Source organism: Pelophylax lessonae, assembly GCF_965119305.1.
Source record: "Pelophylax lessonae genome assembly, chromosome: 2".
NCBI classification, from domain to species: Eukaryota; Metazoa; Chordata; class Amphibia; order Anura; family Ranidae; genus Pelophylax; species Pelophylax lessonae.
Genome location: NC_138769.1, coordinates 8,815,001 through 8,840,430, shown reverse-complemented (window position 1 = coordinate 8,840,430; position 25,430 = coordinate 8,815,001). Strand labels below are relative to the sequence as shown.

Here is a 25,430-nt window from a genome sequence, read left to right as displayed (position 1 = left end):
TGCATGGAGACTCCTCTCTTTTGATTGAACGCCAATTACAACCCGTATCCAATCCGTTATCAGTGACTATTTCAATGAAAATTGCACTTCGATTGTCTCACCACTTACGATATAGGAAGCGCATAAAACCGTCATTAGAGGAGAGTTGATTAGATTGGGTGCAGAAAGGAAAAAGGAACAAGACAAGCTTATTAATACTCTAATTTCTACTATAGCAAACTTGGAGTCCCGTCATAATCAGACACTGGCCAGGCAGGTAGAAGGAGAACTGAACCAAAAGAGGAAAGAGCTCAGGGACCTACTTGACGCAGGTATGAGACGAGTTCTTTTTTTTATAGAAGTCGCTCTATTACGAGCAAGGTGATAAAGCTTTAGCTTAAGGTGGTAGAGCTTTAGCCAGGGCACTTAAAGATATACGATTGTCAAACAACATTGATGGCATTAAGGACCCCTGTGGGCATTTGATCCATAAACCCAGAGACATGGCTAATGTTTTCTGTAATTTTTATTCTAAAATGTATAATATCCATCCACAAAATAGACCAGAGGGTGTTGCCCCGAATAAGGAAAAGGCCATAAAAGACGATCTGACTAAAAGCAGGCTCCCAACTTTACAACCTGATCATATCTTCAGCTTAGAAGAATGTATCACAGTGGACGAAGTAATATCAGCGATTAAAGCCCTGAAAATGAGCAAAAGCCCGGGACCAGTTGGCTATACGGCACAATACTACAAACTCGACGTTGACCTCTTGGCCCAACATTTAACTGATGTCCTCAACGTACTCAAAGATAATCACACTCCCTCAAATGACTTTCTTTTGGCACATATTTCTGTGATCCCTAAGCCAGACAAAGATCCGTTTCTATGCTCCAATTATAGACCCATTTCTTTACTAAATATCGATCTCTAACTGCTTGCAAAAATCTTGGCTGACAGACTTAGTCCCTTTCTAGAAAATATTATTGGCCCTGAGCAGGTAGGATTTATGACTGGTAGAGAACCCAGGGACAATATTATTAAATCTTTGAATCTGATCCACAGAGCCCGGACCGCCGGGTTTAAGAGTCTCCTGCTGTCCACAGACGCAGAGAAGGCCTTTGAACGGTTCGTGTGGGACTTCTTTTGCCACCTGTGAACACATAGGTCTAGGGACAAACATGCGATCGTGGATACAGGCCTTGTATTCCGATCCTATGGCTAAGGTCAGGGTTAACGGAGCTCTTTCAGACCCATTGACGTTGCATAATGGAATGAGACAGGGATGCCCCCTGTCCTCCATTCTTTTCATCTTGATCCTGGAACCCCTCATAAGGACCATTAACCTAGATGCCTCGATACTGGGCTTTAGGCTACAATCTGATGAGTTTTAAAGTTTCAGCTTATGCTGATGACCTCTTGTTCTACATAAGCCAACCCCACATTTCAAACCCCAACCTCAATAAACAATTTAACTTATACCGTTCAAATGTGAGGGGTTTGCGCTTAGGATCACTAGGTGCCAATGAATAAATAAATATAAACCAAAATAAGCTGCTGCAGGTATAAAAGGTATTACCTTTCAAACAATGAAACAACTATGTACCTGCACTGCTTGTGCTAAAAACACCTAATAAATATGTGTCAATAATAAAGTGCTAGTGCAAAGCTGTGCTGAGTGCAACCATAAAACCTGTGCATACAAATCAAATAAATATCAACCATAAATATCAATTATGAATAATAAAACATTCCATGTGAAAAAGAATACACAATTATCATATGTATCAGAAAAAATTATGTATATAAAAATAAGTATATATAAAAATATATATAAAAAAATCCATAAATTTCTGTAATCTTCAACCAATATTCTTAAAGTGAAAAGTCTCTGTGCTCATTCAAGTGCTTTGTGCTCGATAAATAAGAAAGTGCCAGTGCTCATTCCAGGTGAGATAGTGCTCCCCTCTCGGTTCCCCACTCACCAGAAGCTGGGTATAAAAACGCCTTAACAATGGTCTTATGAAGTAGACCCCTCAATAGATCATCAGCAGGAGCAGGGTGCCGAACCAATGTCTCTCACTCTATATCCAGGCAATACTCTCCCAGTTCATGAAAAGAAAAGGGCCATCATCGTGCAGTATGTTTAAACCGTTTATTAGCACGCAAAATAAAAATACACTTACACTGTGCAGGGAAAATAAACAGCCTTATGCAAACCCGCGGGACGCCAAGCAAATGGCCGTGCGTTCCACCCGCGTAACCGGAAGCCGGAAGCCGGAAGTGGTTGCAGCCGGAAGTGACGTATTGCGAATACGCAATACGTCACTTAGGGCTGAAACCATTTCCGGCTTCCGGTTACGTGGGTGGAACGCACGGCCATTTGCTTGGCGTCCCGCGGGTTTGCATAAGGCTGTTTATTTTCCCTGCACAGTGTAAGTGTATTTTTATTTTGCGTGCTAATAAACGGTTTAAACATACTGCACGATGATGGCCCTTTTCTTTTCATGAACTGAGAGAGTATTGCCTGGATATAGAGTGAGAGGCATTGGTTCGGCACCCTGCTCCTGCTGATGATCTATTGAGGGGTCTACTTCATAAGACCATTGTTAAGGCGTTTTTATACCCAGCTTCTGGTGAGTGGGGAACCGAGAGGGGAGCACTATCTCACCTGGAATGAGCACTGGCACTTTCTTATTTATCGAGCACAAAGCACTTGAATGAGCACAGAGACTTTTCACCTTTAAGAATATTGGTTGAAGATTACAGAAATGTATGGATTTTTTTATATATATTTTTATATATACTTATTTTTATATACATAATTTTTTCTGATACATATGATAATTTGTGTATTCTTTTTCACATGGAATGTTTTATTATTCATAATTGATATTCATGGTTGATATTTATTTGATTTGTATGCACAGGTTTTATGGTTGCACTCAGCACAGCTTTGCACTAGCACTTTATTATTGACACATATTTATTAGGTGTTTTTAGCACAAGCAGCGCAGGTACATAGTTGTTTCAACTTATACCATTACCTTTCGAACTTTAAAATTAGTCATGCTAAATCTGAAGCCCTTAATTTAACACTCCCCACAGACATGATTGACTTGACCAAGGCTAACTGTCCCTATAAGTGGGAGCAATCTTCATTGAAATACTTGGGTGATCGGCTGCCTTCTAACCCTGACTCTCTGTTTGATATCAATTTTCTACCCTTGCTCAAGGCTATTGAGGGGGATTTGAAAAAATTAGATAAAGGCAAATTTTCTTGGCTTGGGAGGGCAGCTTTTGTTAAGATGGCCATTTTGCCACGCCTCCTGTATCTCTTTCATGCTTTGCCAAGCTCTATCCCAATATCTTTTTTCTGCAAACGTGCCACCTTACAGAGATCCTTCATTTGGGCAAACAAACACCCTCGTATCCAATTCCAGTACCTGCAACTGGCCAATTCAGATGGGGGAATGGGAATCCCAGACTTTCAGAAGTACTACTATGCGACACATTTAACCAGAATAATTGACTGGCACTGCCATGCTAGACACAAAGCCTGGGTTAATATAGAACACCACTGAACACAGTTTAACACTCATTTTATACCCTGGTCACCCCCAGTGTCATACCCAAGGGAAATAAAAAAACAACCGTTGATCAACACTACACTGAGCATCTTCCATAAAATAGCTACGAAATATAGCCTCTCGACATGCCCAAGTCCCATCACTTCCTTATTGAATAACCCTGATTTTCTGCCTGGAGTAGGCAACAAATCCTACCAAGACACAACAAACAATGTGGAAGGTATTGTATTAGCTAAGAACTGCTTCCACAATACTAGAATTTTGACATACCAAGACATGAAAAAGGAATGCTCTCCACATCACCCCCTAAAGCTATGGAACTACATACAGATGCATGACTTCCTCCACGGCCATGACTCTAAAGCAAATTTCTACAGAAACCTTACTGGGTTTGAGAACTACTGTCTCCTCCAAGCACCAATGAGGGAGGTTACCTCTCAGGCTTACCAATGAGGGGGATTACCTCTCAGGCTTATAAATAGCTGAATGCTGTGCCATCTGATTTTTCGGATGTCTACAAAAAAATTTGGGAGAGAGAGACACAGGCAGAATTTTCATGAATGAGCAGTGGCGGAGGTCCTGTATCTTTTCACACAAGTGTTCCCTCAGCACACAAATGCAGGAAACAGCATTTAAATTGAGATCTCAATGGTACAGAACACCAGTTAAGCTGAAAAAATGGTTCCCCCAGGAGACGGATACTTGCTGGCGATGCGGGAAAGAACAGGGCACATTCTTAGACATATGGTGGAGTTGTACACAGATTCAGGTTTTCTGGAAGGCAATAGCATACTGGATCAAAAATATAACTGATGTACCTCTGGATTTTGATGCCCCTACGTTCCTTCTACATATTAATCATTTTTCGTACAAAAGATACAAATCTTCACTGACTAGACACTTACTCAGTGCAGCTAAAAGTTTGATACCCCTTCATTGGAATTCGACGCGCACACCCTCAGTGACTGACTGGGTCTCTAACGTGGATCAAATTCATGAGATGTAAAAAATAGTAGCTATGAAACTTGAAAGAAATGATAAATTGAGAAACGATTACCTCCTTCTGAAATCTAATGGCTAAATACTCCTATGAACCCGACCTTGGTCCAATCGCGTTGTTTTTTGGTCTTTGTTCTACCGGGCAAGGCTAAACATGCCGAACAATCACACATCCAAACCCCTCCCTTCACCCTTACCGCCCCCCCCCCCCCCCGCTCCCCTATTTTCAGCCCCCTCCCCCATTTCTTTACTCGCTCATTCTTATTTTTCTACCTTTCCTTTCTACCCCACTATTGGTCTTCCCCGTGAGCTGCCCGATTTCTGGGGGCACACTGGTCATTACCATGACCTGTTTATCTTGCATTTGGGTATGTTGTATTTTGCTCAGTACTAGATTCTGCAATCCACGTTCGTGGAACTCTCCGATATCACAGATTTTAGCATACCCTCATTTGACGTTTTATGATTACATTTTTGTTTACTCACTGCACCTCTTAATTTAGTTATGTTATTTCAACCCAATCGTGTTTATTTTTATTAATATTACACGACCTGTTGTTTGTTAAGTTTTTGATGTTCAAGAAAGTGTAATTTTATTTTTTCAATAAAGTTTTTTTATTGTGCAAAAAAAAATAAAATAAAATAAGAAGTTTCATGGGAGGAGCAAAGAGTTCAAGGTTCAGGAATTTTTTTTTTTTTTTAAGACAAGATCATTCAAGGAATTGTTCAGCATCCTAGCTGGCTCAGTAAGAGACGACACTGCCAGAAACAGCAGAGATCGCAGGTTCACACCTGGGTCCTGACAAGGACATTGCATGTAAACCCAAATTGTGTGATATTTATGAGTATAAACTCTCCACTGCAAAAGAACGAACAAAAGAGGGCACACCCGCCTAGTGTATTATCCCAGGGGTACTTTGACTTTAAAAAAGGTTAAAAACATACTCATAAACAATGATGGTATACAACACACCAAGCCACCATCTAATGGCACAGTGCATAGGGGGACCCAGAGTAATTCAAGAACATATTCCTCTGGAAGACATTCATCAGTCCACCCCTGCATTGTATAACATAGAAATCAGAATGATGCCTCATAAATATTTTTTTTTTCTATACATAATTTCCTGTTTATTGGCATCATTAACCCTTTCACTGCTATAGCCAGTATTGCATTTTTTTTTTTTTGGACACATGTTAAAATGCACATTTTAGGCCTGAAGATTAGTTAAAGTGCAAAGGATTACCAAACCCATATTTTCAGTAAGCAATAGACTTTAGCGCACGCAAACACAATATAATAGCTACGTTTTGGTAAGTATAATAAATGAGGTTGTGCTAAGTAAATAGACAACAAACATGTCAAGGCTTAAAATTGCATAAACCAGTGAAATGGTGAGAAAATAAAGTACTTAAAATTGTCCATAGGCAATGATTTGAAATCCTTTACAGAGGTAACTGGGAAAGATGTCACCCCATGGCAAAGATCATGCTTGATCAGCTTCTCCTCCGGCCACAGCAGCTGGGGAATGGCAGCCCTGAAATCAGAGAAACTCACCGCTTCCATCTTCATTCAATACAGAGAAGATCAATTCTTCACCCGGACACCCACCATGGCCATCCTGGACTCACAAGAGGGGGTATTGGAGCCTGGGACATACTGCATGCTGGGAGTGTCAGGTTGGGGGGGGTGGTAAATTATAGCACCTATTGAAGTCATCAGACGGCTAAATCACTTCCACGGGAAAGTTGACAATTGGCCCACAAAGTATATATGTGCCTCCATTTCTGCCAACATAAGCCTTGCAAAAGGGTTACAAGAGTTTTAATTTTCTAAACCCCAATCCATGAAATCTCCTATATGACACTCATCACTGAAACTGGTGACATCATCCGACTGAGTGCTATAATTATAATAATCTACCGTGCTGCATAAAACTCATCCTAATATATGTTAGCAGCTGACTTACACTATTATGTGTTTTCCCCATACTTCCCAGGAGGAACTGCTAAGAAAGTCACAAAGTTTGACGTAACGCATAGGGCGGAGCTGGGTGACGTCATCGCGCATTACCAGAAAGTGATTGGGTACAGGAGACAGAGCATGCCGATCACTATACAGTCCAGTTTATGGGGAGATTATCATATTAGCTTTATTCTGATTTGCACCGGATAAGTACACAAAGTACACAAGTGTGTATGCAGAGATACATGTGAGGACAGTTTGATTTCTTTATATAGTTTATAAGCAGCACTTATTTGATGTATAAATCTAACTCAGTGTTACTTTCATGCTTCTTAGCATTTCTATGTGCATCCTTTCCCCTCAATTCAAGACCCCCCCACCATAATCTTTTCTGGCTGGAATTCTGCTATGGAGCAAAAGACATCCCTCAAGGCGAGAGATTAATTTCCTGAGCACTTAGAGTTCTAATAGACACATTTATATCATCATTCATTTCACATTTGTAGAGTCAAATTTATGTTTTTACTTCCAAAAAAATGACATTTCCAGGTTTTACATCAAACTTCTCTTTTTTCCCTCTTAGATGTTCTCCTTCTGTCAGATTTTTCATCCTTTTTCTGAATTACACATTATCCATTTCATAGTCCATCCCATCTCTTTCAAACTTTTTCTTTTTTTGATAATAATAATTTCATATTCCATACAATCTAACCCAGATAGCAATCAATTGAGCTGCAAGTTTGAAAATGACTTGCTAAGCTATTGCTAGACTTGCCAGGCTTCACAAGTTTGCTGAACAATTGCACCAAATCCACATTGCATGACTCCAGATCACCTTTCTTTGCAAACATTCTGCAAGTTCTGGTTCAGTTATGTTATGCAATAGTCATCCCACCACAAGGGGCACTGTGGCTAAATTTCCATGCTGTAGACTTGCAGAGCTCTTGCTGTAGACTCACCACTGCAACTTTGCTGTTGATAGAGATTTTTCTACAAATTGGAAAAGTGATAACTAGAACTTGTGCTTCAAGTGCTCTGCAAGTGTGCAAATTGGCAATGAAAATGGGCAGCAAATTAACAGATTTACAAATCAACACTGCCACAAATTTGTGGCAAGGTATCCTTGCTATCTGGGAATTTGTCATTAATTTAATGATTTCTAATTTGTGAAACTCTGATTTATGTTTATATGTTTGTAATTGTGAAACATCCGTTCAAACTTTGTTCAAAACAACTTCCTTATTTGTCAAAATTTGCATAAAAATCATTCACATTTGCAAATTCACCCACTTGGCAATTAGATGTGAGGACCCCAGCGAGGGTTTCCATCATTAGCTGTGAGAGGCGGCTCCATTGAAAGCAATGGGAGGCTGTTGGCTCCTGCAGCTAATTGCGTCCAATCACAGGTAGTCCCTCATGCAGTGGTCACATGTGAGTGATTGGCCCTGGATATAGGCTGCCTGTGAGTGTCTGACACATTTAATGGCTGAGAATATCTAGTCATGTACACAAAGGGGCAGGGTTAGCGTGACATCACTGACCAACTATGACCGACATTTGGGCAATGACGTCACTTAGGAGAACCCGCCCCTTATCTTTTAATGATGGGATCAGGAGATGTTATTCGGTGCCAGCCAACAAGATTGGATGGGTCTGTAAGTTGGCAGAATATTTTTCTTTCAGTAGGTGTCGTTCACCATGATTGACATGATTCTGCATCGCTGGATGATGTGATTGTTGATGGACATAAATCATGGGACTCCTTTTGTTTTCTTTTTTTCAATAAAGGAACTTGTATTCATTTACTTCCTCCTTTTTTAGCGGGAATTAGTAGGGGAACCTGGGCCCTTCTCTCAGATTCTGATAAGACCCCATCCACAAACCCCAAACAACCAATTTTCGGGGAGGACTAAACAGAATACTTTTTTGGGGCACCCTAGAATCCATACCAGACCTGAAGGGCATTGTATGCATTTTGAAGGGACTCACTATTCCCACCCCATTGTTTACATTCACTGGTCAGCTGACTGCTAAATAGGCAGGGTGGGGATACATTGCTGGTTGTGAAGACACCGGCAGCCATCAGCTCCCTAACAACCAGAAGCCCTGAGCAAGAAGCTGTCATATTTAGTTTAGGTAGTATTCCTGCCACTAAATCTTTTAATTCTCACTGCAGCTGGAGGATTGTCTTAGGGAAACACTCATTTATTTGCCATTTGCCATTTCCTCAGTGACCTGGGAGGATTTTGTGCCCATTGTTCTCTTATCTGCAATCATATGACCATCCATTGATCATAGTGGATGTTTGGAGTGGATAAGGCATCTACTGTGGTGGAACAATGGAATATCTGGCTGAGATACAGACTATAGTTATCCTGCCAGTAGAAGTTCGGGGGCAACTACAGTATATGTATTAGGAATTCTCATAACCACATATATCTTGAATTATCTACATGGGATTTTTTTGATGATTCCATACACATCCGTGTTATTCCTTGAGGCTTCACTGACCGGCTCCTCTCCTGGGGATGTAGCAAATATAGTCCATGAAACACATCAAGAAAATGTTTCTCCCATTGCATATACTGTATTGAGAATTCTTGGACATTCAAGTGATATAAATCTGTAATCTGTAAAACTATTTAGGAGGGTCAAAGAGATAGAGGAGATGGAATATTCTAGGTTGCATGAATAAAATGTCTGTACCAGCCTCCATATTTTAAAATAATACTTTATGGAGAACAAATAAACTTTATGAACTTTATATACAATACTAGTATTGTGTATTGGCACCCAAAAGTCCCACATTGGTATATTGTTCTGACTCCTGATAGGGGTGTTGGCACCTTCCATATAAGAATTAGATTCCGTCCTGAGGTCTTTATCTCCTAAAAAAGAAAACAATAAATCAGATTTGAGGTGTTCAGAGCTGTGAGGACCCCGGAACTCAACTCACTCACAAATCCCACCAATAAAGTCCTTGAGATATAAAATACTTTCTGCTGGTTTCACTCTTCAGCATCTACCAGGCAGAGATATATTGGCTGTGGGTGTATTATCACACAAGAATTTGATGCGTCTTAAGAAAAGGAAATACAAATCATACAATGCAGAAATCTTCTTCCTCTTTTATTATTCTCTAAAAATTCTCATTCTTCTTTCACACAGACCAGAGTCCCCAACTGCAGGAATGTTTTCCCTCCGTGTCCTCCTCCTGTGGGCTCTTCTCTGTCCAGGCAAAGGTATGTAAGAACATTATAAAGAGATAATAATACAGTATTATTATCAGACAGAGTACATATCATAGATACCCCGACTGCAGCAATGTGTCCCCTCCATGTCCTCCTCCTGTGGGCTCTTCTCTGTCCAGGCAGAGGGATGTAAGAACATTATAAAGAGGTGATGATAGACAATTGTTATCTATTTCCTTTTATTTCACTATTCATACTTTTACTGTTCCATTTTATGTATAGTATTTTATAAGCTGAATCTCACTCCTTTATCATTGATTCAAATGTAAATAACTTGGCCATGCTTTGTAGCAGGAATGTAATGTGTCATTATAAACCCGGACATATTATAGAATAAAATGTATACTTTGTATCTCCAGTGACATTTCTTCCATTAAACTAACATTGGCCAAAACCAGATAAAACTCTGATTGATGAATGGAGGAGGATGGAAGGTGACAATGTTATACACAGATGGGCAGTTGTATCCGCTCCTGCAGGGTGCTGCTCATTTCTTTAGTTGGAAAGCTTTTACAATTGGAACTCTACCATCCCCCGGCTATTCTGAGGATAGGACTTTGGTCCATGCAGATATTAGACATTACATAAGACAAGAAAACATATTTTTTAACTAGACGGGTTTTTCTTTTGGCGGATGACATTTGGCAACTGAGATTTCTCATAATTGACTATGGATTTGCAAAGCTGGATTTTTGCATTTTTTTTTTTATTTCTTTAAAGTGGTTGTAAACCCTTATATATACTAAATGAAGTGACTGGCCTCAATTGATACACATAGATGAAACAAATCCTCCTACTTAAGTTGTACCTGTTTATATGCAGTCTTCTCTTCTCTACATTTGTTCACAGTGTTGAATTTAAAAGCTCATCTAAGAGTTCAGAAAAAAGGGGGCGGGGAGCTAAAAATTACACTCTGCAGAGCTCAGTGAGGAGATCTCTGAGAGCTGATTGGAGGGAAGAGACACGACCCTCTTCCCACAGCACACAGGAACAAAGCTGAAGCTGTCAATCTGCTGAAGCTCCCTCCCTAGATATGCAATGCAATGCCCCTACCCCCCCCCCCCCAAAAATAAAATACATATACCAGGCCTTCATCCTCCTTGATCCTCCTAGATGATGGTCTGCTATATATTTTGGTGGTTACTATTGAATTCTTTACAAATAAAAGGGAGTTTACAGGAAAATGGGAATTAATAGCATTTTTTTGTTAATTTTTTGGGTAAATGTCTCTTTTGCTGTATTACTTGTTTAGATGGTGGAGATGAGCCACTTCACAGGCAGGTTTAGCGAACTCATTTCAGACCCAAGGACTGTGCCCAACCCAATACATTTCTTTGTCAATCCCTTAGCTATTAGTCTTACAAATGTAGAACATTGATTTGACATACTCAGCTCCCGTTGACTGGCGATAGCAGGATACAGGCAGCCCTTTAGGCCAGCGGTGGGGGGGGGGTCAGCTTAAGTCTAGCAGGGGCTGCCTGTCGTTGTCTCCCCCAGGTGCATTGTGTCCCCCCCAGTCTCCAATATATATGCTTCCTGTCCAGAGTCCCCTGGTGGTGGGAGCCAGCAGACAGGCTTATAGAGCACAGGATCTTCTCCCTAAATAGGTGGAGGTGGTGGGTGGGGCTGGGGTGTGGCCACATTCTACCATCCTCACATAGGTGACCACTGCACTTTGGCTGAAGCTTCTGAAGATGGAGTGACACTGAGGAGGAGAAAAGATGGCAGTCGTCCTCCATCCTCCAGTCATGTGCTAAGAGGCTGACTTCTCTGCTTTCCCCTGACCTGCCACTACATACGGCCCTGCTTTGCTTCTAAATACTGCCTTACCACATTATACTGCCCTGACACTACATACTGCCCTACCACTATATAATGCCATATAAATATATACTGCCCCACCGCTATATAATGCCATATAAATATATACTGCCCCACCGCTATGTACCTGTGGGTAGTGCAGCATGGTGCAGCGGCAGTGCACTGCACTTACACACTGCTCACTGACCTGCAGCTACATACTGCTAACTGTCACTCCTTACTGATCACTGCCTGGCACTGCCATTTTATACAGCTTCCTTCACTGACACTGTATACTGCACTGCTTCTATATACTGCCCACTGCACAGCCCCACGATTACACACTGATCACTGCCCTGCACTGTATACTATTCCTAGTACTTTCTCTATGTACTGCTCTGTACTGACCCTACATACTGCACCCCACATCACACACACTACACTGACATCACACCCATCATGGAGGGGCCCTTATCTGGTAGAAAGTACGGGGGCCCCATAATTTCTAAAGGCGGCCCTGAATTGATTTCAATGTGCTTTGGATTCTACATCTGAACTTTTGATATGTTCATCTGAACCTCCGTAATCTGAACCCAACTGTATTCATATCATCAATACTTGTATGGTAATCTGCTAAGACTAAGGCCAGGATTGGGTGATATGTGTAAGTGTGATCCCCATTCTTTATCCCCGGTGTGATCAATAAAGACTCTTGAAGTGGATGTCTTGGACAGTGTTGGGTTTTTTATTAATTTGTCTCATGGGATTCCAGATGGTTCTCCATCAATGTGTGTTATATGAGGGGGGAGGGGAGCGTACACTGTGACCTGACTGGGATCTGTATTCTGTCTGTGCAGGAAATGGTGTTCAGGAGGAAATATTCACCCGGCCGGGATCTGACCTTCTCATCCCCATCAGACTCCATCCCACCCTCAGCCATACAGATACATCGATGTGTGACCGGATCGAGTGGAAATATAAACACCCAACCAGAACCAATGAAGAGAGAATATTTATACACAGAAGATGTACACTGAATAAATATGAGGACAAACTCTTCTCCAATATGAGGATATCCGAGAATGGAAGTCTGATCATATACAATGTGACTCCGGAGAATGAAGGGATATACAGTGTGGATATAAATAACGATGAAGGACACAATATACAGAGAGATAATTACACCGTCCATGTAGAAGGTAAGTCCCATCCAATCCCCACCTCCAGTCCTAGCGGTGTCCTCCCCGCTCCGTGTCTTTATATCCATACATTATATAGTAGAAGATCTGGGAGAGACGTATGTACAATGTCCTCTGCTTACTGCCCCACCCCCACCATTCCCTGTGGGTTCACATCTGCAGTGCTCAGCCCTCCTGAAGTTGCTGTGAGCTGAACTGTGCTGTGCCTTCTGCTCGGGGTCCCCATGTGTTAGATCTGACCATTGATGGCAGTGTGACAGATCCCCAATACACACACACTGATAATGGAGGGTGGAGTTTCTGCCAACAGCAACCAATCATATTTCACCTCTTAGGAAAGAGTCGTTTCTTATAGGAGTTTCTGTCATATTTCAGGTTGTCAGTAAAAAATTAGCTTTTTCAGTAGATTTTAAATGTTTTGTCAGTAAAAAAAAAAGTGTGGGGTGGCAATCCTGATGGGCGGTCACATGACTGAAGGAAATGGGTGTAATGTTAGTGGGGTGATTTAGTGTTTGGGGGAGACGTGCACACAGACACAATCTATCTCCTCCAGTCTCCAGGAAGATGTCTGCACACCTGGTTATAGGTAAGGATGGGGGAGGGGCATGCTGAGTATATATTGGACCTTATCAATGGAAATGATTGTCTCTCTCAGTTCCAGTATCGGTTCCGGTCCTCAATGTCTTATGTCTCCAGAATGGCAGCGCTGAGATCTCTTGCAGGGTGGAGGCGGGGACTAAGCTGAATATCCGTCTATCTGTGATTGGAGGATCCCAGGAGAGATATTCTGCTTTTGCCAATAATATTACAGCCATTGTGGAGTCACCGGGGGCCCTGGGACATCACCTGTACTGTGGAGATTGGAGTCAGCTGGTCAGAGGAGAGCAGAGCCGGGATCACCTGTCCAGGTGAGGGAACATCAGAAGTGGATGGAGAATGTACAGTGCTTTTGTTTTCTCAGAGACTGGGTGCAGATTCTCCCCCCTCCCAGTCACCCCTTGTCTCTGCCCCCCTCCCCTTCTACCCATCTCAACCCCAGGGCCCCTCCCAGTGCTTCCGCTTTTAGAGAATACGGAACCAATAATTTTTGGATGCCATGTAATTTGTATGAATTCAAATTTTGTATCTCAAACAATAGAACCCCCAGAAGCAATAGATCCCTCCCAGCAACAATAGATACCCACAGCAACAATAGATCCCCCTAGCAGCAACAGGACCCCACAGCAACAACAGATCCTCCCAGCAGCAATAGATCCCCCAGCAACAATAGACCACCCCTGCAAAAACAGACTTCCCAGTAACAGAAGATTCACCCCTGCAACAATAGACCTTCTCCAGCAACAACTGATCTCCCAGCAGCCAGAAACAGTAGACCTCTCCCTCAACAGTAGATCATCCCAGACTTACTAGAATTTTGAAAATGGAACTTCCTTTTAGGTTGGCCAGTGTGAAGATCAGAGTTCAAATAGTATCGGATCAGCAGCAAGGAAGAGCGGGGTCAGAACAAGTCATACACAAGTAGATCAGAGAAGATATCAGCTGGGTCAGGCAGAAACACACAAAGCTAGTTCTGCTACCACAAGCACTGGTGGTGTGGTGACACAGGTGTTTTAGATGTGGTCAGTGATTTAGCTGGCCAATCACCGTCGCTTCCCAGGCCAGGATTGTCTCAGGTGAGATTTCCTCTTTTTTAAAGGGACAGCCCAAATCCTGGTACTGACACTGACTATGCAATTGTTCAGTGAATCTGTACTTCACTGCTTAAATGTTGCTGACTAGAGTTGAGCGAACCCGAACTGTATAGTTTGGGTTCGTACCGGATGTTGGGGTGTCCGAGACACAAACCCGGACATTTTCAAAAATGTTTGGGTTCGGGTCCATTATTCAGCGATTTCTTCCCGCTTTCTGAAGGGCTGCACAGCAGCCAATCAGCAAGCGTTTTAAATCTTGCCCTAAGAAGCCATTACAGCCATGCCTACTAATGGCATGGCTGTGATTGGCTGAGTGCAGCATGTGACCTAGCCTCTTATAAGCTGGAGTCACGTACTGCCGCCCGTCACTCTGCTGCTGTGAGCTTAGGGAAAGGATGGTGGTGCCGCGATCAGGGACAGAATAGGACACATATGAGAACCACTTGTGCTACTTTAATCCTTTAATCTTAGAATATTTTAAATTAATGAATTTAAATTTAAATTTAATGACCACTTAAGTGGTCGTTGACCTATCCAGGTTGGTGCTGCGTAAGACCTGCCTGGTCACTAACTCACAAGGGATCTAATAATTGTGTATATCATTACATTCAACTCTGTGATTTGGGTTGGTGGTGTATGCATATTAAAAATAATGCCCATTAGTAATTAAGCGTTGGGTTAGAGATCAGGATGGCGCTGTTTGGGCTCTGTCGGGCTACCCAATAGTTAATAGATATGAAAGGGGAGGTCTCCGGAGGTATTCATAAGGCTGTTCAATGCAACGTATGGGTGTCCTCAAGTGAAGTCCACGTGATGAAACGTGTCAGAACGCACGTATGTTGTTTCCTTGGAGACCGTAGATGCTACCAGCTGTAGTTCCGGGACTCGCCGCGGTTAGACTGATCCACGTTCAGCTTGCAGGCGGCGAGCAGCGGTACACTCGGTTTTCATCCTTTAAGCTGTGATTGATTTTACTGAATGTAAGCAGATATATATAGGCGGGTTGGGGATATGTACACTTTGTGTGAAATAAAGGTAAAAACGTTATTACACTATCCCTGTCCCTATTGTTTGCTTGCATTTCATTGGTGACACACGGCCCCTGACCCTGCTATTGGAGAAAGCATATGTGGTATGCTGGTTTCAAGATTTTAGGACTTGCTGGATATCGTTGGGAAAAGGGCTTATGCAGCCAATGCATACATGCTTAAAGTGAAGTGATATCTGGTGAGTGTCCATTCCTATGGGGAGCACTGAAGGTGTGGTGATGGCTCTTTAACGATTCGCTTAACCACTTTACCACGCCACTTTTTGCGATTCGGCACTGTGCTACTTTAACTGACAACATTGTACCCAAACGAAATTTACGTTCTTTTTTTCCCCACAAACAGAGCTTTCTTTTGGTGGTATTTGATCACCTGTGCGATTTTTACTTTTTGCGCTATAAACAAAAAAAGAGCGAAAATTTTTGAAAAAATAACAATATTTTTAACATTTTTTTATATGAAATTCCCCCAAAAAAATGTAAAAATCTAAATTTTTTATCATTTTTGGCCAATTTGTTTTCTGCTACATATTTTTGGCAAAAAAAAATCGCAATAAGCGTATTTTGATTGGTTTGCGCAAAAGTTATTGCGTTTACTAACTAAGGGAAAGATTTCTGTCATTTTTGGTGTTTTTTTTTTTTAACGAGTAATGGTGGCGATCTGCAATTTTTTTTTTTTTTGCGGGACTGCGACATTGCGGCGGACAGATTGGACCCTTGACTGACATTTTTGACACTTTTGGGGGTACCAGTGACATTACTTCAGTAATCAGTGCTATAAATATGCACTGTTACTGTAAAAATGACACTGGCAGGGAAGGGGTTAATTTTATTGGAGAGGGAGGGGTTAATGTATGCCTGGTGCCTTACTGACATGTGTGGGGGGAGGTGACTGAGTGACACAGGGACAGATCGCAGGTTCAGCTAAGCTGAACCCTGCAATCTGACCCTGCCTGTCACTTAGGAGATCCGCCCGCTTTGTTTACACAAGCAGGCGGATCTCCAGACTCAATTCCCCCGACGATCAGGGAAGAGCGGCGGTGATCCCCGCCGCTCCTCCCCTGGCTGACTCCCGCTGTGACTGAATACAGCGGGAGCGAGCCTCCGGCGGCACGCGCGCCGCCCACAAGGGGAGGAGTCCAGCGACGTAGGTCTACGTCGCTGGACGGGAATGAGCCACATTAGCAGCAATGTGAGCGGGGGTAAAGTGGTTAAGGAACACTGGTGTGATCTGCCATTGCTTTCTCTCTCTGACAACAATATAATCACCGTTTACTCATATATAGACACTCTTGAGATTCATTTATAATATTTTATGGACTATTTATTTGGGACATATAATATTTGGATTAAGCGCTGCTGAATGTGAATAATGCTGTTTTAGTTTTGTGCAGGAGAGATTGCATTTTTTACATTTTTTTCTTATGCCATTTTTGTCACAGCGGCTGCTAGTGTACACTGAGGTGTTATACATATATTTTAATATAATTTTATCTGATTAATTTAAAGCGGAGTTCCGGGCACAAAAACGATATTTTTTTTTTGTGCCCGTCCGCTAGTTCAGCCTAACCTGAAAAGGAATTGGATAGTTAGATTTTTTTTTTTTTAAAACTCACCTTGTAATTGACGATCGTAAATACTCACCTATGACAGCTTCCTCCTCCAGCGCCGAGGCTCTCCCCGTCACTTCCTGCCTCGCAATGATTCCTGGGAGCTAAACGTCATAGCTCCCAGGAATCAATGCGCCGCACCGGCCCCGCTCGTCATTTCCGGGCAACGCCGCATTCCCCTGCTAAACAGCTTCTGGGCATGCCCAGAAGCTGTTTAGGAATGCGGCGCCGCACCGGAAGTGACGAGAGGGGCCGGTGCGGCGCATTCTGGGACCCGAAGACGCGGAAGAAGACAGAGAAGAGGACCGCGCCGGCTTCAGCTGCCCACAACCGAGATGGAAACGCTGTGGAAGAAAACTTCTAAGTAAGTATTTCTTCTAAAAGGTAAGTGCGAACCGGGACAGATCAGAGGCTAGCCATTGTGGAATGTGCTAGCCCTGACTGTCCCGGGGGTATGTTAAAAAAAAAACGTTTCTCTGCCCGGAACTCCGCTTTAAGATCATCTTTTAGAATTTCTGAGACCACTAGCGCTGGGCGGGTGCTTGTAGATTTTGTCTTCAGACACTTTTTGTTATAGGCCTAACTAGTAGATTCAACTCCCTTAAAAGCAGAAAGCTCAAATGCTTTACCTACTGCTTTCCTGTTAAGCAGAGAAAGCCAAAAACTATACCTACTATCTAGCACCTGACTAGGAGGATGCTACATATATATATTATATGAATTTCACTTTTTGATTTGAATTACTGAAATAAATTAACTTATTGATGATATTCAAATTTTTTGAGATGCACCTGTATTTGGTCAATGATGTAACCCAGGAGACCCCGCCCTATTGTTTATTTCAACTGTAATCCAATAGACCTGTCATTCACAGATGGGCAGTTTTCGGGATTAGACGCATGTCGGCAGTTGTTTTTTTTTTTTTTTTCTGTTGTTGGGTTGGCAGTCATCAATATGGGGAAAAGGTGCTCTGCCAGGGGGTACCCCTGGCAAGGTACATACCCATGTTAAGAGCCTGTGGTCTTGTTTGGTTCAGAAGAGGGGGCCACATGCTTGTCCCCTTCTTTCCTGGCCATTCAGGCTGCATTTTTTTGGATATGGAAACAAACCAATAAGAAGGGCTCACGCTAAATGCAGTGCAATTCAAAGCTTTAATATCAAAATCAAAATGCAAATTGGCCACTCACAAAATTAGATTGAAAAAGACATGTACTCCCCAGTATGGGCGCCTCCCTGTATTCACATTTGTAGTCCTGGATTGGGGTGCTGTCAGATGGAGGAATAGCTGCAGCTGGAGGACAGAACTCTATAGTCAGGCGTAGAGATGGACTAAACACCCCCCCTGTTTGGTGCACAGCAGAACTCCTGAACAGGGGAAAAGTTGTAACCCGAACCATGAACCCCATTGACACCTATAGGAGCTGAACAGGAAAAAATCAAAAGTGCCCATTTTGAAGGCTTATATGCAAGTAATTGGCCATAAAGGGGGTATGGGTACTGCCCTGGGGGACATGTATCAATGAAAAAAAAAAAAACAATAGTTTTTTTCAGGAGCAGTGACTTTAATTATGCTCCTGAATTGATTGTGCAAAAATAAAAATTCCTTTAAATATGGTGCCCGGGGCGTCCCCTTAGTGTGCCTGTAAAGTGGCGCATTTGTAGCATGTATGATTGCTGCAGCAAAAATGTAATTTCTAAAGAAATCTGGCTATTGAAAAAATAAAGAAAAAAACGGTGTAGGGTCTAACCCCCCCCACAGTTTCTACCAAGCCCTACGGAGCCTGGAGCCCAAGGATCTGGTATGGGCTGGGGGGGGACCCCAAGCTGTTTTTTTCCTTATTTTTTTTCCCATTCAGTTGTCAGCGGGGAAACCCATTGACAGATGATGGATCATCTGTTGTTAGGATGCCCCAGCTCCACTCCTTAACAACCAGCTTACACTGCTCCATGATTAGGCGTATCTTTGCCCAGTCAGGGCACAGAAATCACTGTGCAGTGCTCAGTGTATTGCAGGGTGTTCGTCAGGGTGAACACTCGGTGAACATCCTGCAAATTCGGGTGTTCGTTGAACGGGCAAACGTTTGGCCCCAACTCATGCTCAGGCCGAACCGTTCACCCATCCCTGCTCAGGCATAGTGTGTTGCATTGAATCTCCTGGATGAACTCGCATATGTGCAGAGCAGTGGGCATGGCTACGCATTTCAAAGAACATCCTATGACAAGAAGAAGGTAGGCTTCAAAAAGGTCCTTAGAAACGCGTAGCCAGGATATGTTTTGAACCGTTTGATCATTTTGTATCTTACTTTATTCTTGCATAGATTGTTCATTTGGCAGAGTGTGTAGCAGCTGCCAACAATGACAGCTGAGTGTCTCCACCCACTCCCTCCCATGTACTTGTATAAAGCTGGCCATACACTATGTAATATGTATCCAATCAGACAGGCTCTTGCACTTCATGGTTGATGGTAGATTTAAAGGAGAATTTACAATCAGCTTATGAAGTGTATGGCCACCTTAACCACTTGCCTACAGTGCACTTTCACCCTCTTCCTGCCCAGACCGATTTTCAGCTTTCAGCGCTCTCACAATTTGAATGACAATTACTCAGTCATGCAACACTGTACCCATAAAAAATTTGTGTTCTTTTCTTCACACAAATAGAGCTTTCTTTTGATGGTATTTAATCACTACTGGGTTTTTAATTTTTTGTGCTATAAATAAAAAAAGACTGAAAATATTGTGAAAAAACACATTTTTCTTTGTTTCTGTCATAAAATTTTGCAAATTAGTAATTTTTCTTCACAAATTTTGGCCAAAATTTATATTGCTACTTATCTTTGGTAAAAATAACCCAAATAAGTATATATTATTTGGTCTTTGTGAAAGTTATAGAGTCCACAAGTTATGGCGCTAATCATTGAAAATTGATCACACTTGACCACACCTGATGTACTGAAGGCCTATCTCATTTCTTGAGACACTAAAAAGTCAGGAAAGTACAAATACCCCCCCAAATGACCCCTTTTTGGAAATTAGACATTCCAAGGTATTTAATAAGGGGCAAGGTGAGTTTTTTTGAAGTTGTAATGTTTTCCCACAATTCTTTGCAATATTAAGATTTTTTTTTTTTTTACAAATTGACGTTTTAACAGGTTATTTCTCTCACACAGCATATGTATACTTGCAACTACACCCCAAAACACATTCTACTACTCCTTCTGAGTATAGCGATACCACATGTGTGAGACTTTTTCACAGCCTAGCCACATACAGAGGCCTAATATCCAAGTAGCACCATCCAGCATTCTAGGAGCATAAATTACACATATAATTTCCTGACAACCTATCGCACTTTTGAAGGCCCTGGAGCACCAGGACAATGGAAACCCCCATAAAATGACCCCATTTTTTTTTACACAAAGTTGTCCATTTATGAAATATTTCCAACACATAGCATGTACACAGCAAAAATTGCACCCTAAAATACATTCTGCTACTTCTCCTGATTATGTAAGTACCACATGTGTGAGACTTTTTCACAGCCTGGCCACATACAGAGGCCTAACATCCAAGTAGCACCGTCCGGCATTCTAGGAGCACAAATTACACATATAATTTCCTGACAACCTGTCGCACTTTTGAAGGCCCTGGAGCACCAGGACAATGGAAACCCTCCTAAAATTACCCCATTTTGGAAAGCAAACAGCCCACCGTATATTTTTGAGGCATAATGAGTCTTTTGAATTTGTCTTTTCCTGCTTGTCTCCATGGCAGCCTACGTGTGGGTTAACCCCGCCTCCACTCCAAGGGTATAGGACCCCCCTCCCATAAATTTCAGCTCTCAGGTACAGCAGGTGTTCATTTTTTGTCCTCCTCCAAGGACCTACACTTCTGATGTCTTACTACGTCCAGCTTACCTTAGGATACTTTGGATGGTGTCTGCATGTCCAGAGCCCAGCCACGGGCGGGTGAGTGACATTTAAAATCCCCTGCTCTCTGCGGTTGACTGAAGCTTGATCGGCATTCTCTGACATGGGTCTGAAGATTCGCATTGCTTCCCTTCATGGCAGCGGTATTTGTTATTTATGTGCACTTTGTCTGTCTCTTTTCCTATCACTGTACAATATGTTTGTTTGGCCCAATGGCGCTGGAACGCTTCCTGCGTTCCAGCAAACCCTTCCTGCGTTCCAACAAACCCTTCCTCTTCCTCCTCTGCTTCTAGCGTCCAATCGGTAGACGCTTCGTGGTCCCGCACATGCGCAGTGCGCCGCGAACGAAGTCGAGGCTTGGTTCGCACATGCGCATTAGCGATCGCGGCCGCATCACCGCTGACGTCATTCCGGCGGGAGATTTAAACAGCTGACGATTCCCCTGTACTTTGGGAATGTACTGTGGGCGTTGCGGCAGCTTCCCAGTGTCTCTGGATTCCTTGCTACAGGTATGTGCAATGGAGACTTGACTGCAGAGGGGGGGGGGGGCGGAGGGTTGTCACCTCACAATGTATCACTGACATGGTGTCTGATATGTATTACCTTTCTTTATCAGTCTGGTTGTTTGGCCTGAAGTATGGATCCTGCGTCACCGCCCCCCTGTGGCCAGCCCTCTCACAACAGGTGGGTGCTGGCATTTTTCAGAGGGGGGGGGCGGGGAGGGCTTGCTGGTCCCTAGGTCATGGCTAAATCCAGTGTCTCCCCGATTTTCTCTTTTTTCCATCAGCTCTTCCAGGCCTGATTTACCACAAGAAAGAGACCCTGTCAGACCTCGTGGGAGTTCATCCTCCAGATCTAAACGCCGTGAATCTCCATCAGGGAGTAGGCAGCAAGGGAGACGCTCTAATTCCTCCCCCAGACACCATACACAATACCAGAGTCACCGCACACACCAGAGAGCCTGTTGGGGTTGTGGGGCGCATGTCCCGGAGGACAAGTCCCTATGTGAGCCATGTTTTGCTCATGCAGCCGGTGAGAGGGGGCAAAAGGATCAAGGATTGGAATCTCTAGTAAAGAGAATAGTACAACAGTCCCTGAAAGAATGGGGTACAGTCCCGCCACCTGGTCCCACCACATCTAGTTCTCCAGCGGAAGTGCAGGAAGATCAAGGCCCCTCTCAACCGAGCATTACTTCTGCAAAATCATCTGACAGTGATTCGGAAGAAGAAGGGGCTGTAGGCGGCTTTGAGTTCGCCCTAGTTTCACCCCTGATCAGAGCCATTAAAGAAGCTCTCAGATGGGAGGATCCTGTGTCTCCTCAGAAAAAGCAGCGGAAGTTCTTCAAGCACCTTGGTAAGGAGCGTATCAACTTCCCTTCCCTCTCTGAATTACAAGAGGTGATTACTGAAGAATGGAGTAAAGGGGATAGTAAGTCTTCCTTATCCTCCAAACTTGGGAAATTATATCCCTTTAAACCTGAAGATGTCGCCCGTCTGGAATCTGCTCCTCTTGTGGATGCGGCAGTTACAAGATTAGCAAAGCATGTCACTTTGCCACTAGATGACGCAGTCTCTTTCAAAGACCCTTTGGATAGGAAGATAGATCTGGACCTAAAGAGGATCTTTGTGACGGCCGGCGCGGCCTGCAAACCTGTGATGGCATTAGCAACAATGTCTAAAGCCATGGAAGTCTGGGTTTCCGATATAGAATCCAAACTTGGAAGTCTCTCGGAAGAAGCCGTAGAAAGTTCCCCTATTCACGAACTCAAGCTGGCTTCAGTGTTTTTAGGAGAAGCATCTATCGATGTTCTGCGTCTTTTGTCCAGATCGATGCTATCCTCAGTAACAGCAAAGAGAGCCTTGTGGCTTCGCCCGTGGATTGCAGATCCAGCTTCTAAACAGGCATGGTGTAAGATCCCTTTTGAGGGTACTTCCCTTTTTGGAAACAAACTAGACAGCGCCATTGCCAAGGCTACTGGCGGAAAGTCAGGTTTCCTCCCGCAAGACAGACGACTATTTGGTCAGAAGAAGCCTCAACCTAGGAGGCAATACACGGAGAGATCAAGAGATGCACGCTCTTACAAGCCTAATAGAGATTTCCGAAGAAACTGGAGAGGTGGTCAATCCTCTACTCGGAGGTCATCAAAAAATCCAGCGCCTGCTGGACAAGATTCCACTAAATCTTTTTGAGATTGGGCCCGTCCAGGCATGTCAGGTGGGGGCACGTCTTCTCCATTTTCAGCATGTCTGGGCGGCCTCAATCAAGGACTTTTGGACCGTCAGGACGGTCTCTACAGGCCACAGATGGTCATTTCTGGCAGATCCAGTTCCAAGATTCATCTCAACTCATTTACCCTGTCTAGAAGAGAGAAGAGAAGTCTTGCTCGCCTATGTAGACGCTTTGGTGGCTCAAGGAGCGGTAGCTCCGGTTCCGGAACAAGAAAAATTTCAAGGGGTTTACTCACCCCTCTTCTTAGTCCAGAAGAAGAACGGGGCCTGGAGGCCTGTTATAGATCTCACATACCTGAACAAGTTCATAAAGAACGAAAAATTCAAGATGGAAACACTCTCAACTATTCAAAGGGCAGTACTGCCGGGAGATTGGCTCGCCTCAATAGATTTGAAGGATGCGTACTTTCATGTACCTGTGGCAACTGACTTCCACAAATATCTTCGCTTCTGTGTTCAGAATCAGCATCTGCAATTCATTTTGCCTACCCTTCGGCCTGTCTACCTCACCCAGAGTATTCACCAAAGTTCTTCTAGCAGTGGTAGCCTTCATAAGATTGAAAGGTATACGTCTACATCATTACTTAGACGATCTTCTGCTTCTGTCTCAAGAAAAGGATCAGTTATTGGCACACAGAGATCAGGTCATATCGACCCTCAAAGAGTTTGGCTGGCTGCTAAACCTACAAAAGAGTCAGCTGGAGCCCACTCAGCGCCTAGTCTATCTTGGGGCGCAATTCGACACCGTCGAGAATTCAATCTCTCTCCCATTAGAGAAGATACCGGTAGTGAGGGAGAGGATCCTTCCGGCTCTTTCCTCTCCTCGGCTGGAAGCCTCTCAGTGCCTCAAAATCATTGGCACCATGGTGTCCATGGCTCCAATGGTCAAATGGGCTCTCTGGCATATGAGGCCCTTCCAAAAAGGGTTCCTACAACAATGGAACACAGAAGAGAAAGATCAGTACATTCATATCTCCTCCAGCATGAGATACAGTCTTCTTTGGTGGCTGCAACGCAGGAATCTGCTCAACTGTCATTCTCTGGTTCCAGTCTCATGGACTATAATCACAACAGACGCCAGCAACTCAGGTTGGGGGGCTCATTGTCTGACAGAGATGACACAGGGGAGATGGTCTTTTCAGAGACACACTCCAGTCTCCAATATACTGGAACTCCAAGCAGCCTACCAGGGTCTTCGATCTTTCCAACACCTGCTAGAGGGGAAATCTGTAATGATTCGGATGGACAACACCACGGCAGTGTCTTATGTGAAGAGACAAGGTGGGACACGGAGTCTCTCTCTGCTACGAGAATTAGACCCGATCATGTCCTGGGCCCAGACTCACCTAGTAAACATCTCGGCAGTTTACATCCCAAGTTCACAGAATGTTCAAGCGGATTTTCTGTCCAGGGTCCAGTTGAACCACAACGAATGGTCTCTCCATGTGGAGTCGTTCAAATGGATTCTGTCGTTGGGAGTATCTCCCGAAGTCGATCTGTTCGCCTCCCCTTGCAACCACAAGTTGGAGAAGTATGTCACGAGAGGCAAGTGTCCTCAAGCTTACGGGACAGATGCACTAACCGACAGGTGGGAGTTCAGCGGGGCTTACGCCTTTCCTCCAGTACCCATCATTCTCAAATTCCTGCAAAGACTTCAAGCGGAAGATGTGGAGATAGTGATGGTGGCGCCTTTCTGGCCGAACAGGCCATGGTTTCCGCTACTCCTACAACTGAGTTACCGGGACCCGGTCCCTCTTCCCCTCAGACCAGACTTGCTTCTTCAGGGAACATCAGTGCACCCCTGTCCTGCAATTCTCCGGTTGACGGTCTGGTTCTTGAGAGGGAAAGGTTTTAATCGCTCGGCTGCCCATCTACAGCCATTTCCACCTTGATGAATGCTAGACGACCAAGTACTAATAAAGTATACTGTAGAATCTGGGCAAGATTCATGGAGTCTGCATATCCTGAAGGTATGTCTTCCTCAGTCCCTGGGATTCAAGAAATACTAAGTTTTCTTCAGGCTGGTCTGGATATGCCCCTTTCAGTGGCAACTCTTAGAGTTCAAGTTTCGGCCTTGTCGGCCTTCTCCGGGGTCATGTGGGCCCAACACCCACTAATTCAACAATTCTTCAAAGGAGCAGT

At 43.5% G+C, this 25,430-nt stretch overlaps 1 pseudogene across 1 annotated transcript in view; it reads left to right on the top strand.

Moving 5' to 3' along the window:
- The first annotated feature begins 9,698 nt into the window (after positions 1-9,698).
- The window catches only part of LOC309545902, a 1,177,957-nt pseudogene continuing 1,162,225 nt past the window's right edge, over positions 9,699-25,430 (top strand). The window contains exons 1-3 of the transcript XR_014226150.1: positions 9,699-9,777; positions 12,444-12,785; positions 13,441-13,693. The product of XR_014226150.1 is annotated as an uncharacterized misc_RNA (transcript). The remainder of the gene's footprint in view (positions 9,778-12,443; positions 12,786-13,440; positions 13,694-25,430) is intronic.